Consider the following 18388-nt stretch of genomic DNA (forward strand, 5'->3'; position numbering starts at 1 on the left):
GAAACAAAATATCTAACTTCCATCCCTGAAAAGAAGTACCCCTCTCCCACTGACCATCCCTCAATATGTGCAGAAAGGCTAGAAACACTGACTCAGAACACCTGGATTCAAATCCCAGCATCATCAGTTACCTGCTGTGTGTTCTTAAGCAATTTACATAACTTCTGAATGTCAACTCCCTCGTGCATATAAAAAAAAAAGGTGGGGTGGACACCCTTCCTGTGTCTCAGGGTCATCATGAGGGGCAAACCAGATAATCCACACAAAGTGCTCAGCCCAATACCTGGCCCTTACTAAGGGCTCACTTTTTTATTTTCAAGTGAGACTGAAATGAAGACGTTCCCTTTTCTTCCTTCAAAGTCTTCACTCACTTCTGTCCATAACTTGTGATTCTTCTATTGGATAGATCCTTCTTACTTTGTCAGCACTGCTGGAAACACACTCAAATAAACAAGGGTCCCAGAAATGCTTCAGTCCTCTGCAGGCCCGTTAAGTGGCCGACAGTAGGACAAGTCATCCAAGGTACTGCTTCTCAGCCCCCAGATTCAAAACACCCAAGACAGCCAGATTTCATCTCCACTTTCCCTTTTTCTAACATCAAACCAGGCCCCTGCTGGAAGGCGGGGGTGGAGGGTGGAAACCTCTTCAAAGGAATGATAATTCAATATTTAGAACCTCTTCTACTTTTGGTGTTAAGACAGGCTAAAGCACAGCCTCGTCGAAAAAGAAGTATGCTCATTTCATTTTAAACAGCTCAAGATAGGAAAGAAATCCAAATTTTTTTTTTTTTTTTTTTGCTAAAAGCTTTGTGGCAGAACCTCACTGATTGTCATTTTTCCCATCTATTTCTCCTGCACACACTTAACTAATTGCATTATACTCATTTTTCTAAAAAAAAAACTCAACTTTCGCCTACACACAATTCAGAATTTAAAAGTTAGCAACTCCTGAAATGAGACCAAGTTAGAACACTTTCGTTAACCAAGAAGTTAACTAAGGTATCACTTAATCCTCAAGGGTGGACGAACAAGGGAGGAAATCAGAATCATTACTTTATGGCAGTGAATAGACCCCAAAACCACAGACTCACACATTTTTATTAACATGTAGAAGCAAGCCTCTTGTATTGCATTAAGATGAAGCCACCTGGCCCTTAGGGCTGAACAGTCTGACTTTCAGTAATCAGGGGACAAAAAGAAACCCACTGATCCTGCCCTTAAATTCGGCCCTTCCAAGCCCTGGTGTCAGGCACTGAAGACCCCCGTCATGCCTGCCCCTGGTGCATCACCCACTTCCTGATGACCAACTGCCCCATGTGTTTTCCCGCCCACTTACCTTAACTTTGACAATCGTATACATCACCCAAGACACATGCAAAATACTCCCCAGAGACCTGGATTTGCACTCATTTGCCCTTCTTAAACAGTTAAACTGACTAACATGGAATACCTCATCTACTTTTCTTTTTGGCCATGCCGCGAAGCATGGGGGATCTTAGTTCCCCAACCAGGGATCGAACCCATGCCCCCTGCAGTGGAAGCCCAGGGTCCTAACCACTGGACCGCCAGGGATCTCCCTCATCTACTTCTAATAGCTTCCACGTTGATGCTTTTAACACCAGTTGTGACAGAACCCGAGGAAAATAATGCTTCGAGACAATCTAATTTCTATCACAGGACACAACTTCATCTGAGGCCAACAGCTGCAAGAACCACCAAGTAAGGGGTTGTAGAGTAACAGCCATTAAGGAAGTTGCATTTGAAGCGACTGTCTTCAGACATGGAGAGGAGAGGAACCTGCGCTTTGCCATTTTTTAATGACCCCTCCCACTGCGGAACTTCTGGACTGGTTGGTGTAATCTTGCTCATCTGAAAAAGATGAACACAAGTACCACTGGCTTCCAGGTTCTCAGTGTTCCTTTGCAATGCAGGAGGAGCTTTAGCTGGGAAGCAATTTTGTTCTGCAATAACAGCTTAAACACATTCCCATGCATATATTTCCGAACAGAAAGCTTCCTCTCCCAAATGTCCCATGCCACCATCCAAGCTTCCAAATCCTATAAGCCAGTGGCTCTTAGCCTATAAGCCAGTGGCTCTTAATGGTACCCCTGGGACCCCTGAGACCTCCCAAGACCCTTTTGGAGAATCTTCAAAGTCAAAACTATTTTCATAAGAACACCAAGGTGTCATTTGCCTTTTCACTCAGTCTGTCATACGTGTACAGTGGAATTTTCCAGAGGCTGCAAGACATGTGATGTCACAAGAGATTGGAGGCAGAGGCAGGTATGTGAGTCCAGTTACCTTCTATTAAGCCAGATCTAAAAGCAATTTTCAAAAATGTAAAACAACGCCACTCTTCTCACTGAATTTTTTTTGTTTTGGAAAACATAGTTCTTGTCCATTAAAAATATATGTTAGGGGCTTCCCTGGTGGTGCAATGGTTGAGAATCTGCCTGCCAACGCAGGGGACATGGGTTCGAGCCCTGGTCTGGGAAGATTCCACATGCCGCGGAGCAACTGGGCCCGTGAGCCACAACTACTGAGCCTGCGCGTCTGGAGCCTGTGCTCCGCAACAAGAGAGGCCGCGATAGTGAAGAGGCCTGCACACCGCAATGAAGAGTGGCCCCCGCTCGCCGCAACTAGAGAAAGCCCTCGCACAGAAACGAAGACCCAACACAGCCATAAATAAAAATTAAATAAATAAATAAATAAATAAATAAATAAAGATTACTATAAGAACAGATGTCTCAAGTTAAAAAATATATGTATGTTACTGTGTTAATATGCAACAGGTCTATTTCTTATATTTTCTGTGTTAATTTTCTCAGGGTTCATTTTGAATATTATAAATACAGATTGGTATAACTCATGTCAACAGAAGTTCTTTGAGGTCCTCAGTAATTTTTTCAGCATGTAAAGAGCTCTTGAGGCCCAATAGTTTGAAAAAAATGCTGCTACAAATCTTCTTTAAGATTTGCTCTGGCACTGGCTAGTTGTGCACTTAGGACTCACATCATACAAATATAAAAAACTGAATAGAATAGGATTAAAATGCAAACCATACAACTTAATAGCCGGGGCTTTAGAGAGGACCCCTTGATTCGAAACTTACATCCTTTTTATTTGACACATTGAGTACCTACTATATATTACCCTTAATTCCAGGTGCTGAGGATGCAGGTCAAATAAGACAGTCATGGTCCCTGCTCTCATGATACACATATTCTAGTGAAGACAGTAAAGAGACAAATAAAAAAGATAAAACAATCAAGTCAGACAATGATAAGTACTATGCAGAGAATTAAAATTGTCACCCAATCATATCAGTTATGGCTGGTCAGAGAACAAGTTGAGACATGTAAATAAGACCTGAAAGTCAAGACAGAGGCAGTCATGCAAAAAAAATCAGGCGGAAGGGCATTTTAGGCAGAGCAAACAGCTAGTACAAAGGCCCTACAGCAGAAAAGGGCTTGGCAAGTTCAAGAAACAGAAAACCAGCGTAAAGTCGGGAGAATTAATGGGGAAAGGAGGAAAGTACTGGGCAAGGTCAGAGAAAAGAGAAGCCTGTACCAGTGGAACTTCATAAGGGTAAAATGCATGGCTTTTATTATAACTGTGATGGGACGTTCGGAACCCTGACCAAGTCACTTACTCTTTCTGGGCCTCAAATTACTCATCTGCAGAATGGGGATCCTGAGGGTTTACCTCATAAAGTTGTGTTGAGGATTAAACACAAAGAAAGGAAATAATGGACTTAGCACACAGGAGGCAAGACATAGGAAACATTCCTGTGTGCTATTATTCTACCTTCTGATCTGCTCTCCTTTCTTCTCTCATAAGCTACTCGCATTGAGGGCTTATGGGCTTATGATCAGTTGAAGATCAGTCTATCAACCAGCAAGTCCAAATGAATGCAGACAAGGGACACATTGTGACATGCGTTTATCTGAACATGCCAACACCAACTCCTACAGAACGTTCTCCCCAAGTAAGACCCAAGCCACCCAAGCACCGCCAAGTGAAGAATGGATGACTGCATGACACCTCTGGAACCCCAAGTTTTGCTACTTGGCCTGAAAGCACCATACGCTTGGAAATTCATTCTTCTGCTGAAAAACATAGCCAATGGAAATCCATCAGCTTTTCCTGCTCTTTCTTGGCATATCCACATCACCTCCAGCCCCTAAAAAACAAAGGGCTTTTGCCAAAGTCTTTTAGTGCTGGTTTTATTGCTGCTCGCTTTAAAAATGACTGTTTAAAAAGAATGAAATCATAAAGCACCCTTTGGGTTTCCCTGGTGGCACAGGGGTTGAGAATCTGCCTGCTAATGCGGGGGACACGGGTTCGAGCCCTGGTCTGGGAAGATCCCACATGCCGCGGAGCAACGGGGCCCGTGAGCCACAACTACTGAGCCTGCGCGTCTGGAGCCTGTGCTCCGCAACAAGACAGAGGCCACGATAGTGAGAGGCCCGCGCACCGCGATGAAAAGTGGCCCCCACTTGCTGCAACTAGAGGAAGCCCTCGCACAAAAACGAAGACCCAACACAGCCAATAAATAAATAAATAAATAAATAATAATTTTAAAAATAATAATAATAATTAAAAAATAAAGCATCCTTTAAAGTTAGGCTGCAAAGAAGAGGGCTTATGCACAGAGACTTATAAGCGCCTGGAGATCCAAGAGGCCACAGGCACTCAGAAACACGGATGGACCACAGCCGCCACCAACACAAAATGGCATCACTTCACTTTTAGCTCAAGCAGCCCTCGGTGGGCAAAGCCAGGCAAACCACGAGGCCTTTTAGAGGGAAAACAAGAGTATGCCCAGAAAAAGGAAGAGCTGCCAGCATTTGATCTCCTGGCTGGAGGCCAAGGACACTCCCTCCAGAGAAGCACAAGCCTCAGTAAGACGCCCTAGCCCAGGCACATATATGGTAACACGGCTGTAAATACGGCGGAGAGAAAACCCATCCTTTTCATGGTTGACTCTGCCAACAGAGGAGAAAAGGTTCTCTTTCTAACCGCCTCTGCTTACTCGGGACTCTCACGGTTAAGTTTGGAACTTCCTTTGAGCAAAGATACTTTGACAATATCATCTTCATTGTGAAACGAGGACGAGCGGCAGCACATTTCTGAGTCAGACACCCGGCTAGATGCTCCCACCCCCACTGCCATCCACGCCTCTGTGCAGCCCCCTCCTTGCCTTCTTGTCCCGCTAGAGTCTAATCAGACTGTGCTCAGAAATGCAGTGTGTCCCCATCAAGAGATAATTTATTTTTATTGCACAAAGCATTTCTCTCTGGAGCACAGAAAATCGCATTCTGCTTTCGTTTTCAGCCAGTCCCAAAGAAAGTCATCAGTTCAGAAGTTTCAACTTTAAGCAGGGCCCTCTGTTACAATCTCAGAAATAATAATCGTAAATCTGAAGTTCAGAGCGATCCTCTAGTTTAAACGTTGCTCGTTTAGACATCTCACACACACACACACAAAGATAAACCTACTTGCCTTTTCACAAACACATCTGCTAAATAAGCTATTCTTGAAACAGGTACATGATCTACAGAGTTATTTCTCAGAAAAGATGTCAGGGGACTTCCCTGGTGGCGCAGTGGTTAAGACTCCATGCTCACAATGCAGGGGGCCTGGGTTCGATCCCTGGTCAGGGAACTAGATCTCACATGCATGCTACAACTAAGAGTTCGCATGCCACAACTAAGGAGCCCACCTGCCACAACTAAGGAGCCGGTGCAACAAATAATAAAAAAAAAAAAATTAAAAAAGAAAAAAAAAGAAAAGATGTCAGTATGACACGTGCTCCTGGCCTACTCCTAAAGGCCAACGTTAGAGAAGCCAATCAAAGTTGGCAGTCAGAGCACTTTACATTTGGTGGGGAGAGATCATTTAGCCAAAAGTCCTCATTTTACAGGTGGAAACAAACAAACATCCTCGGAGTGATTTCTTGGAGGTCACACAAACCAATTAGTGACCAAAGCCTGCAGACCACAGGGCTCCAGGAACCAAGACCAAAGCTTGGAGGGATGGGGAGGGTGTTGGTTTTGTTAAAAAGTTAAAGTCAGTCCCGACCTAAGAAGACTCCCCTCCGCCCCCCATAGCCTGAACCATAAAAGAATAAACAAATAAGTAAATAATTTTAAAAAGCACGTTAGGTTAATATCCTCAGAGAGAGAGAAAAGGCTAAGTCTGGGAAAAACACTCTAGGCATTCTCAGCCTCAAGGCTACTGTCACTGGGGGGCAGACGATTCTTTGCTGTGGGGGACCCTTCCTGTGCACTGCAGGATGCTTAGCAACATCCCTGGCCTCAACTCACGAGGTGCCACTAGCACCCTCTTCCCCTCAGCTGTGACAACAAAAAAAAACCATCTCTAGGGACTTCCATGGTGGCGCAGGGGTTAAGAATCCGCCTGCCAATGCAGGGGACACGGGTTCGAGCCCTGGTTCGGGAGGACCCCACGTGCCGCGGAGCAACTGAGCCCGTGTGCCACAACTACTGAAGAGAAGCCACCGCAATGAGAAGCCTGCACACTGCAACGAAGAGTAGCCCCTGCTCACCGCAACTAAAGAAAGCCCGCGCAGCAACAAAGACCCAATGCAGCAAAAAAAAAAAAAAAACCATCTCTAGCCACTGCCTAATGGTCCCTGGGGGACCAAATCACTCCGCTGGAAAGGTTTGGTTGTTTTGATCTCTGAGACCTTTTGCTAGCATCTATTATTCTCTACAACTTGGCAGCAATGCCCCAAAGCAGGTATTTTTATACCTCTTCTACAGAAGAGGAAACAGACGCACAGATGTTACATGTTTTGCCTGGACCGAACACGCGGGCGACACCCAGTTCTCAGGAGTCCCCATCCTGCGGTTCGACAGGATAACACCATTTCAACCTGAGAGCAGCTCATTCACTACCTCATTCCTACCTCCACTCCCTTTCCGTAACCATCACCAACTTTCCAAGCCGAATGCCCTCCAGAGAGCTGTGCTGAGCAAACACCTCCAAAGGAACCATGAGGAGCTGCTGGAGACCCTTCTACCCGGTCCTCACTTCACTCTCCACGGCAAACGGGCAAAGCACTAGGCCAACTCAGGAAACAGGTCATCGGGACAGGGGTACAAAAATTAGATGAAGAAGTAGCCTACAGACTTCAATGGGAGATAAAACGCAGATAAATAACCTCATTCACAAGTATCTGTGAGCACTTACTATGTGTCAGGTACTCCTATGGGAGAAAGATCAAAAAGGCCTATAGATATAAAGTGTCACAGCGATTCAGATGACAAAGACTTTTAAGGTTCAGGAAAGGTTTCCCAGAAGAAGAAGACCTGGCTGGGAAGAGAAGCACTTGGCAAGGTGGATACAGAGGGGATGAGGACGGGGTCGGCAGGCAGAAAGCACACGTGCAAAGGTACAGAGACAGAACATGATCACGCACGTGGCTGGGAGATACGTGAATGTCCCCAAGTCTAGCTGTTTTTGTCAGCTTTTTCTGTTCAGAAATATGTGCATGTGAAAGGGGTATGGGGAGCTTTTCAAGCTGTTTTTGCAAAACAAAATCACTTCCCAGAGAAAGCTGCTCCTGAAATGCAAACGAACACCGAGGAATTTGGAGGCTAGTGATATTTTCTTCCTCTGTTCATCCTTTTCTGATGAGCAACACCACACCAAGCAGTCCAGAGTTCTGCTGACTCGAGGGTCACAGAACATTACAAAACGTAAGCTCCTCAAAGCGTCTGACAACAGGTGAAAATGCAGCTTTCTGTAGGTCTGTGGCTTCACAATCCTAAGTAGGCGTTACATGTAGATCTTGGTCTCTTTCTACCTCTATCCGAACAGCCAATTTAAAAAAATCCTTCAATGTAAGCATGAAAGCTCTCATTTTTATCAGAGACAATCCTGCCAGACTTTTTTTTTTTTTTAACATCTTTATTGGAGTATAATTGCTTTACAATGGTGTGTTAGTTTCTGCTGTATAACAAAGTGAATCAGCTATACATATACATATATCTTCATATCTCCTCCCTCTTGTCTCTCCCTCCCACCCTCCCTATCCCCTCTAGGTGGTCACAAAGCACCGAGCTGATCTCCCTGTGCTATGCGGCTGCTTCCCACGAGCTATCTATTTTACATTTGGTAGTGTATATATAAGTCCATACCACTCTCTCACTTCGTCCCAGCTTACCCTTCCCCCTCCCCGTGTCCTCAAGTCCATTCTCTACATCTGTGTCTTTATTCCTGTCCTGCCCCTAGGTTCTTCATAACCATTTTTTAAAATTTTATCTTATTTATTTTTTTATACAGCAGGTTATTAGTCATCCATTTTATACACATCAGTGTATACATATCAATCCCAACCTCCCAATTCACTAATGATGAAAAATCTGAAAGAGAAATTAAGGAAACACTCCCATTTACCATCGCAACAAAAAGAATAAAATACCTAGGAATAAACCTACCTCGGGAGACAAAAGACCTGTATGCAGAAAACTATAAGACACGGATGAAAGAAATTAAAGATGATACCAACAGATGGAGAGATATACCATGTTCTTGGATTGGAAGAATCCTGCCAGACTTCTATACCCTCACCTTAGTTGGTGATTTCGCCTACCTTTCCTCTTAATTGAACATGAGAAGGCTGCTAGGGGAAAGTACAAAGGTCAGTTTCAACAGGTGACAGCTAGCCATGAAAAAACAAACTATAAAAATAAGTTCTGAAAAAGCACAGGGGCAAGCACCCTCCGGCACAGATCTTCTCACACTTTCACACGCGTTAAGAATCCCCTGGGGACCTTGCTAAAATGCAGTTTCGGATTCAGTGGATCCGGGGTGGGGCCTGAGAGTCTGCATTTCTAACAAGCTCTCAGTTTGAAGCTGATGATGCTGGTCTGGTGACCACAAATGGAGTAGTAAAGATGTAGAACAAGGTTTCTCAAATTTTTGGCTGTGACCCACAGTAAGAAATACACTGAACTTACAATCCAATGTTTACTCTGTGTGTGTGTGTGTGTGAGAGAGACAGAGACAGAGTGAGAGAGTGAGAGAGTGAGAGTGAGAGAGAGAGAGAGAGAGAGAGAGAGAGAGAGAGAGAGATTGAGAGAAGTTGTTGCAGCATACATAGTTCTTTTAAGTATCCATGTGATATACTGTGACGTTTTCTATTCTGGTCTACTTTTTCAAACAATCATCTATCAAGGTCCACCAAACTGATTTCACAACTTTTTAATGGCTTGCCACACAGTTTGAAAAGCATGGCTATAGAACAAGAGTAACATTCCTGCTCAACTGGGGAGAACTCCTACATCCTAGCCCCAGCATACTAAAGCTAAAACTGAGACCAATTTGAAAAGTTAACAGTATGTTCAGAATTTTTTTTTCAAAGGCAAGGATGTATCGATTACATTCTGGAAAAGCTTTCATGAAAAATGTTCAGGTTTTACATTTCCTTCATTTTAATTTGTTTTCTGACCCATAGGATGAGAGTGAGAAGCGTACCTACCTGGCCCTGAGCTCAGCTCTCTAAGTACCATCTCCCACTCAAAAGAACTAGGGCTTCTTGGAGGAAAGACTGATTTCAGGTCTGCATCAAGAAATATAGAAGATGAGCCTGGAACATCTTGTCATACAAGAAGCAGGAAGTCTAAGACCACTGGGGTTGTGTCTTTTGAATCAACTTGAGTAGCCTCTCTCTGCGCAGAGATGGACAATTTGAACATCAATAAGGATGACTACACAAAATGAAACATAGAAAATATGTCTAAAGCCATGAGTTCATAATGATACTAAAAAAACCATACCCATTGGTCATCTTGGTACAGGGTTTCTCAACAGTGGCACTGCTGATACTTTGCAATGGATCATTCTGGGTTGGAGGGCTGTGAGATGTATTGAAGGCTATTTAGCAACATCCCTGGCCTCTAACCATTGGATGCCAGTAGCACCCTCTCCCCAGTTGTGACAACCAAAAATGTCCCCAGATATCATCCAATGTCCCCCACTTGAGATCCACTGCCATGGATCATGCTAGGGAATCAACGCATTATTTTTGAAAACTGATAAAACACAGAGAGAGACTGAAGTATTGATCCTGTCTTTTGTTTATATATATGAACTTTACCCCAGGGAACCAAAAACTAAGTGGAGGAAATTTCATTTCATAAAATATTCCAGCTAATAAATGAACTAGAAAAAATAGAATTAGGAGGGTTACAAGTCCAGTTGAACTAATGGATTGAGGCAATGAGCATCACTGGGTGCTAATCACAAGAAAGCGTATCCAGACACATCACACACTCCCGTGAGTGAAGCTCACAGCAGACTTGGGGGAAAAAAAGCGTGACTCTGGGGCTTCCCTGGTGGCGCAGTGGTTGAGAATCCGCCTGCCAATGCAGGGGACACGGGTTCGAGCCCTGGTCTGGGAAGATCCCACATGCCGCGGAGCAACTGGGCCCGTGAGCCACAACTACTGAGCCTGCGCGTCTGGAGCCTGTGCTCCGCAACGGGAGAGGCCGTGACAGTGAGAGGCCCGCGCACCGCGATGAAGAGTGGCCCCCGCTCGCCGCAACTAGAGAAAGCCCTAGCACAGAAACGAAGACCCAACACAGCCAAAAACAAAAATAAAATAAATAAATAAATTTATTAAAAAAAAAAAAAAACACTGAAATCCACATTTACCTCTATGCCTCATGCATACCCTACCTCTCAGAACTCCAACTTTCTCAAAAAAAAAAAAAAAAAAGCGTGACTCTGATCAAGCCTCTGCATCTAACCATCAAATTAAACATAAATATAATAAATACAGAGGACAGAGGAACATGTTCAACTACACCACACTGATGCAGTCAGCAAAATCCAGACTGTAGGAAAAGATATCACCCAGTTTCTTTAATAACAACCAAAAAATGCATGGAAAGAAAAGAGGGGTCGAGGAAATATACAGATTAAAAGACACAGTGACCATTTGCAATGTATCCACCTTATTTGGTTCCTAATTCAAACAAACTGTTGAAGTATGCATATCTGTTATTATTATCATATATATGTTGAAATAATAAATTTATTTAAATTAAGGAGGTGAGAACACAGACGCAATTTTAAAATTTGCTTTATTTTCCCCTTGAGACGGACAGTAGTATCGTGATTATGTTTGTTTTTTTTTTAAAGAATCCCAATACTAGAGACATATACTAAAATATAGATGAACTGGTGTATCTGAGATTTGTTTCAATGCCATCCAAGAAGAAAGGGAAGAGTATATGAGAATGTAGATAAAACAATATGGGTCATGAATTGACAACCATGGAGGGTAAGGAGTAAAGAGGGGTTCATAATACTAAGATCGCTACTACTACGTGTATCTCCAATTTTCTAGAGTAAAGTTTTCCTGTTGAGTGCAAACAAAAGAGTGCCTGGCCCTAACCCCTCAGGGGATTAGGTTACTTTGCAGAACAAATGAGAAATTTTTTATTTAAATACACTATAACTAGGCTTTACCCTTGTAATATGGTAACTGACATTTGAATAGTGTTTTACCTTCCATTTCGTTTTCTTTTTTTTATTCTTTTCTCCTTATTTCTTTTTGATTTGTATTGGAGTATAGTTGATTTATAACGTGTTTCAGGTGTACAGCAAAGTGAATCAGTTATACATATACACATATCCACCCTTTTTTAGATTCTTAAAAACAGTACAAACTGAATGAGAAAACCTGGACTCTATGACAGTGATGAAACCTGAATGATATACTTTTTTTTTTTTTACCCTAGCGATTCCATACATGTCCTCATTCCAATGAAGTCCCATCAAAGGTACAGCCCCCTTTGGATAAATGACTCAGATGTCTATTTATTAAGAAGAAAAGATGTTCACAATATAGAACGCAAAAGGCAAGGAATCAAACAGGAGGTATGAGTCCCTTTTCATGAAATTTAAACATACGTGTAATTTTTATATGTCTATACATAGAGGGAAAGTTTGAAACCCTAATCTTAGATGGTAGGATTGGGAGTGACTGCTTTTGTTTTGTTGCCTATATTCCCTAAGGTTTTATTACAACTGAATATGTACATCTTATACAATAAGTAACAAAATGTATTTTTGTTACACATTTGTACACGTTGAAGGGTCCACTCCACTCATCAGGGAGAGTCACTTAGAAGGAGCTTCATATCCCCCAAGGATCTTAGATGGCAGAGCGAGAGTCCTCTGTGTGTAATTCCTTAAAATGAGACTAGACAGACTGCAGAGTAGCCACAGGGCACAAAAGGTTTGTGTTGAAGATAAACCCCCAGGAATATCATGAGGTTCTTAGAATTTGTTTTGTTATCCAAGCTAACTGTACGTTCACCTCTTTTATCAAAGATGCCTTTCCTCCTGAAGTGAATTACAATCGCAGGTAAATCAGGTGATTAAACAGACAGTCTAGAGATCTGGGTTTTATCCCCCAGCAAGTTCCAAGCTGGTATGTGATCCTGCCAGCCTCACCAAAGCCTCTTCGGAAAGGACAAGGGGTTCAGTGATGCCGAGAACCGCTGAGGACGCTGTGCGAGTTTAGAAATCCTCGGGGAAACAAATCATTGCATACCGGCAAACACCTGGCCCCTGCACAATCTGCCCGGTTCCCTCTCCCAACCTGAACGCCTGGCACTCTCCCTCAGCTGCAGCCACCCTGGCCTCCTCGCCCTTCCTCTAACAGGCCCCACCTGCTCCCATCTCAGGGCCTCTGCACTGGCTGCTCTGGCCCTTTGGAACATACACCCCCCCAGACACCTACATGGCTCACCCACCCACTTCCTTCAGATCTCTGCTGAAATGCCACCGTGTTAAACAGCCCTTCCCTAACACAACATTGCAAATCAACAAAAATTTAAAAAAAAAAAAAAAAAAAAGAGAGAGAGACAAGCAGACATAACAGGTAAATGAGTACAGTTTGAGCTGACCAATCAACAGTTGATTTCCCTGTTACCACAACCATAAACAGAGATGAGAAACTGATCACAACGTTTTCGCATTGCAGGTACAAATAACAAAAGGCAAACTGAAAATAAAAAGAGACCTAACCTGATTTAAGTCAAAAGGAAAAAAAAAAAAAAAAAAAGCCCTTCCATGACTCCTGATCTCCCAGAGTACTCCCTTATCCCCTTTACTCTGTTCTGTTGCTGTTATCATTTTTTTCTTTTTATTGTGGTAAAATATACATATATAACACAAAATTTACCATTTTAGCCATTTTTAAGTGTATGATTCAGAGGCATTAAGTACATTCACATTATTCTGCAACCATCACGACAATCCATTTCCAGAACTTTGTCATCTTCCCAAAAGGAAACTGTACCCACTAAACACACTGCCCATTCCCCAGCAGCCCCGCCCAGGGCAACCACTCTTCTGCCTCTTGTCTCTATGAACTTGATTGCTCTAGAAACCTCTTCTAAGCGGAACCATACACTATTTGCTCTTTTGCATCTGGCTTATTTCCACTTAATAGAATGTTTTCAAGGTTCATCTACGTTATAGCATGTATCCGAATTTCATTCCTTTTTAAGGCCAAATAATATTCCACTGTACAGATATACCACATTTTGTTTATCCATTCATCTGTCAATGGGCATTTGGGTTGTTTCCATCTTTTGCCTAACACTGCTATGAACATGGGTATACAAATGTGTTTGAATCCCTGCTTTCAACTCTTTGGGGTATACACCCAGAAGTGGAATTTTCGGGTTACCTGGTAATTCTACATTTAATTTTTTGAGCAACAGCCATACTGTCTTCCACAGCAGCTGCACCATTTTACATTCCTACCAACAGTGCACAAAGGTCCCAATTTCTCCACTTCCTCACCAACACTGTTGTTTGCCGTGACCCCTCACCCAGCTTTATTCTTCTCCTTAGCATTTACTGCGTATCATACTACAATACTTGCTAATTATATTGGCTGCCTACCCCCAGTTAGGATTTAAGCCTCTTAGGAATAGGACTCTCATTGCTGCATCCCCAGCATCTAGAACACACCCTGGCACGTAGCAGGTACTCAAAGTTTGTTGAATGAAGGAATAAAATATTTGAACCACAACTTTAACAGGCATTAGAGTTTCTAGAATAGATTTATCATACCAAGTGCCTTAAACAATGTTCAGTTTAGGGAAGAACCTGGACATAGTTCAATAGGAGGAATAGCTCAGTGGGTGATGGTTTCAAGTCATCCTCATTAGCAATAACCTCAGAACCACAAACACTATGACAATTGGTAGCAATCATGGAAATTATGTCATTCCTGTCACTGACTTCAAGCCTTAATTGATTTCATCAAAAGAGCCGGGCAAAAACTTAGTGAACTAAAAAATCACATGTACTTCCAGTTACTAAAGAAAGAGCCTGTGAAAGCAATGTGTTTTATTTTAAAAGATCAAACCAACAGCAAAAAGATGGGGCACTGGCCTTGGGTAGACTCCTTAATTAGACGTGCCCAAGGGCAGCGTGACCTAAAAACCTAACTCCAGGCCTAATTTTAATTCTTTGAGTTTTTTCTGTTGTTCAGATTTGGTGTTTGTTGTTTCATTTTGGTTTATTTTTTAAGAGCTGCTTGTAAAGAGATCAGATTTTCCATGAAATCATTACAAATGAGCTAAAAAGCCATTTGAGTTTTTGCTGTGGAAGTCAGTTGGTAGTATACCATTGTATTAGAAGTTTCTTTCTCTCTTTAAGACCACGGTCTTCCTCAGCTGAAAATATTTTGAGATAAAAGCCAACACATCTGTCTTCAGTTTGCCTATTTCTTCTCCTCTAAGCAACCATTCCATCTCTCCTTCCTCAAGAAAAGATGCTAATTCCCTCCAAAAGGCAACCACTGTGTTTAAATGCATAACACCACCGTCAACCCCAAACAACTTCCATGAGTGCCAAACTGGAGGCCAGGAGTAATTCATTACGAGCATAAAGAACTTTCCCTGCCTGATAAGGAAATCTTGATAGGATAGTCTGTTCCAATTTGAATTATTCAAAAAGCAGATTATACTTTCAACACAGTCACACACACACGCAAGTGAAAGTAAGAAACTAAAAAGAAAAGTGTTCTTGCACAACTGGCCACAAAGCAAACTGAAGGATACATGAAAAGACATCAACATTTCACAGTTTAGACTCAATGCAATTTAAACTTTCGAAGTATTCAAATAGAGAAACACCTGATTCTTGTAACCTGCTCAGATGCCTTGATGTAGACGATCAAGATGGATTTCAGGTATGAGATAAACCCAATGATGAACTTAAACAACGTTCCTTGCGGTTTGGTTTGGTTTCTTTTATTCTCCTCATGCAGACTTTCAGCACACAGCTTACCAAAACGAACTCAGTACAACACCTAAGACCTCCTCCAATACCCACAGTATTTTATTCCTACATCTATGGCTACATCGTTTTCTTCTTACATCAAGGTCACTTTGTTCCTTCATCGTTTGGTGGGACACAAGCAAAAGTTATTTCATCGACAGCAATAAGTTTACCACTTTTCCCAGTTACCCCCTTATCCCCCCACAAACCTAGGTGCATTTGTGGGAAGCAGCAGAGTCCCAAACCCTGGGGTTATATCTTGCATGCACTGGGTGCTAGTTACCGGACAAGTGATTTCACTCTCTGCACCTCAGCTTCTTCACCTGTACCTGACTCACAGGGTTTCTGTGATGTATGGCTCTGGACCTGGCTTACAAGTACTTAATGGGTATTATTATGTTTAGCAACCAGTCAGAGAAGAGACCACTTTCTCCCTGCCTGCAGCTTACTCTGAAGAAGGGACCTGAACCCAATCCTTGGCCTTATGCGTGCCCACGTAGCCACACGAGTCAAGAGAACTCCAAGAAGGAAGTAGACCTCACACATCCAAATCCTTCCCACTCCACGAGCACTCCTGAGGAGCTTATCAACAGGAAACAAAAGCACAATACTACTATAATGAAATGTCTGACTTTTCTTTTCTAATTAGAAAAGCCCGAAGATTGTAGCCCAGGGAACAGCTAAATATTTAGAATGTTAAAGAAGTTATGAAGACCCAGGCCCCCCAGCCCTATTACCCTATCGTTTATCCTGTTCCTGACCATTTCAGAAGAAAAAACTTGTGATGCTCAAATCTGCAGCAATGGGGATGTATGTGCACCCGTTGAAACCTCCCTTTCGTGAAGTGCAGTCTGAACATTTGGGGAGGAAAAAAATAGGAGCTGCTTGTGTCTACAGATAAATGCTGCTCTCAGCTCATATCCCATGACAGGCACCTAAACCATAGGAATCCACCAGATTCCTTGATGTTCAAGTGGCTTCAAGTCAAGGGCTGGATGCTATTATCTTACGTTTCAAGAACTTCCCTTTTTAAAGTTCTAATTCTTTCAGTTTGCCAGCAACCACTTTCATTTCTTGGAACCCAACCTACTCTGATTAAACACACATTCACAGTTAAGAAAAAAGAAAGTGACTATTTTTGAAAGAGAAAAGCAGATAATTTTTGCTTACATATCTTGGCAGATGAAATACACTGTATCCTTCAGAATTTAAATCATCAGCACACCACCTGGCAAGTTCAATTCTCACGTCACCAATGGGCATCCCTTTTACTGCTCCATTTAATGTTTTTCTTTTTTTCCCCTCCTCTCATAAACCTTCAGGCTGCTTCACTTCTGAGCTAGGGCCAAAAGTACTAGGCAGGACTGCCCCCTGGATCTCATCTGCTCCCTAAAGCCCTCACCAAAGGCAGTGACAAATTTTGGAGACTGAGCTATGAAGTTTCCTTTTCTTTCCTACTCCGCATCTCCATGACTCTTTAGAGAGAACTTAAATAGGCTTAGGACAGAAACTCCTTATTGATTACAGCTCTCAGGCTTCCACACTCACCTGACCCGGGTCAGGCACTCTGCTGCCAACACACGCCCAGCCAGGGGTGCGAGTCCCGCTCCTCGGTAGTCAGCTCCTAAATATTGAGAAAGAAAGAAGACTGACTATGAGATTGGCCAGATGTGGGTGCCTAAGAGAAATTTTCAAATTCCCCACTTCCACTTTCGTTAGCCTCCTTCCTGGAGAGACGACTCCCCTCCCCCCCCAAACACACACACACACACACACACACACACACACACACACACACACACACACGACCACCACCACCAAATCTGACAGGTAGGTTGGTTGGATCACTTAGGTGAGGATTACAGGTAAATTCGCTTATTTGTTTCCAATATATAACTGACAAGTGAGACTAAGTGCGCACAAACTTCGAACGCGCCGCGGGGCTGAAACTAAGCGAAGTGTTTGGCAGAGCCCAAAGCACTTGTTTCCCAGAGCGGAGGCCAAGTATCCTCATCGGGCGTGAGCTTCGTCCACACTTCATCCCTCACCGCTCCCGGGGTTTTCTTCCGTTTTTAAAAACCTCCCCACTGGGGCCCCAGCGCATGCATTATTCTCCCAACCGTGCAGCACGAGGGACGGCTACATTTTAAGAAAGATTGTTTCCTTCAGCGGACTCACACAGGACACCCCCGCACACACCTCCCAAAAAAAAAAAAAAAAAAAAACTGTTTCCTGCAGCAGCTGCAACAGTTTCCAACTTGGGGGAATGCCATTCCAATCCAGAATGGGTAGCCCTCAAAGCCAGTCGATGGAGTCCAGAATTTTTTTAACCTCAAATGAACCCCCCAAAAACGCCCTCAGTAAAAGAACCTCTAAATGCATGCAAGTGCATGCAAATCCACCAAGAACTCCCAGAGAGCGAGGCAAAAACTTCTGCCCCCGGGGGGACAGTACCAACTCCCCGCGCCCTCTGCCCGGCCCCAGCCGCTACCTTGGTGCCCGGGGAGCCACGCCGCTCTGGGGGAGCAGGGCGAGGAGAGGGGTTAGCAGCCGCTGGGTAATCCCATGTCCGCGAAGCGGGAGCTCGTTCCGTGAGGATGGAAGCGGAACACCCACACCTCCTCTGGGCGTGAGCGTTCTCTCTCCACCCTCTGCCTCCTCCTCCACCACCACCTCCTCCTCTCCTCCCACCCCAGCGAGCCTGAGGAAACGCTTCAGCAGCTCATCCACATGGTTACTGCACTTCGAAGCGACTCCTGGCAGCTTATATAGGCCGGGAAGCTCCCTGGGCAATGTAGTCCGAGCCCGGGGTCGTGGCGGCGCCTGGGGCCGCGAGGGTGAACTACAAGTCCCAGAATCCTATGGGCTCCCGGGCTGGGCTCTAAATAGACGCACGCCGGGACAGGGAGGGGCGTCCGGCCGAGAGTCCGGGCTTCAAAACCAGCTCGGGTTTGAGAGCCGGCTGGGTTTGGAGCCCGCGACCCAAAACCATCTCTGGGGGCGCCCCCAACCCTTGGGGACCCTCCTCCTTCGGTTGCCCCCTTTCC

At 43.8% G+C, this 18388-nt stretch overlaps 1 protein-coding gene across 1 annotated transcript in view; it reads right to left on the minus strand.

Moving 5' to 3' along the window:
• Nucleotides 1-18068, minus strand: part of ITPR1 (inositol 1,4,5-trisphosphate receptor type 1) — a 320598-nt gene extending 302530 nt beyond the window's left edge. The window contains exons 1-2 of the mRNA XM_057554628.1: nucleotides 17833-18068; nucleotides 16890-16965 (exon numbers count right to left, since the gene is read on the minus strand). The gene's annotated coding sequence lies outside the window, so the exon portion shown is untranslated. The remainder of the gene's footprint in view (nucleotides 1-16889; nucleotides 16966-17832) is intronic.
• Nucleotides 18069-18388: the final 320 nt, after the last annotated feature.

The sequence above is a fragment of the Balaenoptera acutorostrata genome, chromosome 10 (assembly GCF_949987535.1).
Source record: "Balaenoptera acutorostrata chromosome 10, mBalAcu1.1, whole genome shotgun sequence".
Taxonomy (NCBI): Eukaryota; Metazoa; Chordata; class Mammalia; order Artiodactyla; family Balaenopteridae; genus Balaenoptera; species Balaenoptera acutorostrata.